General features: G+C 43.7%; 1 non-coding gene across 1 annotated transcript; it reads right to left on the reverse strand.

Moving 5' to 3' along the window:
• Window positions 1–359: 359 nt before the first annotated feature.
• LOC145565997 (small nucleolar RNA R71) lies at window positions 360–465 on the reverse strand. Its single transcript, XR_014095344.1, has one exon. It is a non-coding gene; the product is annotated as a small nucleolar RNA R71 (small nucleolar RNA).
• Between the last annotated feature and the right edge of the window lie 519 nt (window positions 466–984).

The following is a 984-nucleotide window of genomic DNA, read 5'->3' on the forward strand; positions in this document are numbered from 1 at the left end:
GAGTCGTCTTGGGGCCCCCGAAGCTTTTAGAGCGCAAAGTGGGATCCTAAGTCCTACTACTCAAGCCAACAATTTCGAGATCAAGCCTAATTTGATTGCTTTGATTGAGAGGAAACAATTCTTGGGTGGAAAGTTTGAGAGTCCTCATGAGCACTTGAAAGAGTTTGAGAAATATTGTGATACAATCAAGGCCAATGGAGTGACTCAAGAATATATTCGCCTCAAAATGTTTCCATTTTAGCTAATTGGGAGAGGTCTAGAATGGCTAGAGAAGGAGGTGCCCCTTAATTCTCTTACAACATGGGACCAAGTGACTACGGCTTTCTTGAGGAGGTTTTATAACCATAGGAAGACCGCCGAGGCTCGGTCTTTAATTCAAGGTTTTTGCCAAAAGAGTGGTGAGTCTCTAAGTGCGGCATGAGAACGATACAAAGAGCTTCAACGTCAATGCCCACACCATGGGATACCCAAGTATCAACTCATTCACACTTTCTATGGAGGTCTCACACCTCAAGGAAGAACAACCCTAGACGCCGCGGCCGGCGGTCCAATCATGAACAAAGGAGAGCATGAAGTGGAGTGTATTATAGAGGAGGCCGCAAAGCATTATGATGATTGGTACGAAGGAGAAAGGGATGCTACTTCTAGTAAGGGTGTTTATGCATTGGAGCAAGCCAACGCAATCAACAACCTTTCTACCTAAATCTCCAAAATGACCAAGCAAATGGATGAATTGATGAAAGAAAGGTCCAACCCTCATGGTAATACCTCCCCTTCAACCAAGGGAGGCAATGGTATGGATACTTCCTCCTCCTCTTCTTACAATACAATGCCCCAAGGATGCATGTTTTGCTCTAATTGTGAAACCTATGATCATGATACCTCTCATTGTGCATATGCTTGTGAAGTTCAACCCCCTTCCCATGAACATGATGATAATATGGAAAATGTCAATGCTATGAATTTTGCTCCTAGAATGGGAAA

Source organism: Chenopodium album, chromosome 1 (assembly GCF_948465745.1).
Source record: "Chenopodium album chromosome 1, dcCheAlbu1.1, whole genome shotgun sequence".
Lineage (NCBI taxonomy): Eukaryota > Viridiplantae > Streptophyta > Magnoliopsida > Caryophyllales > Amaranthaceae > Chenopodium > Chenopodium album.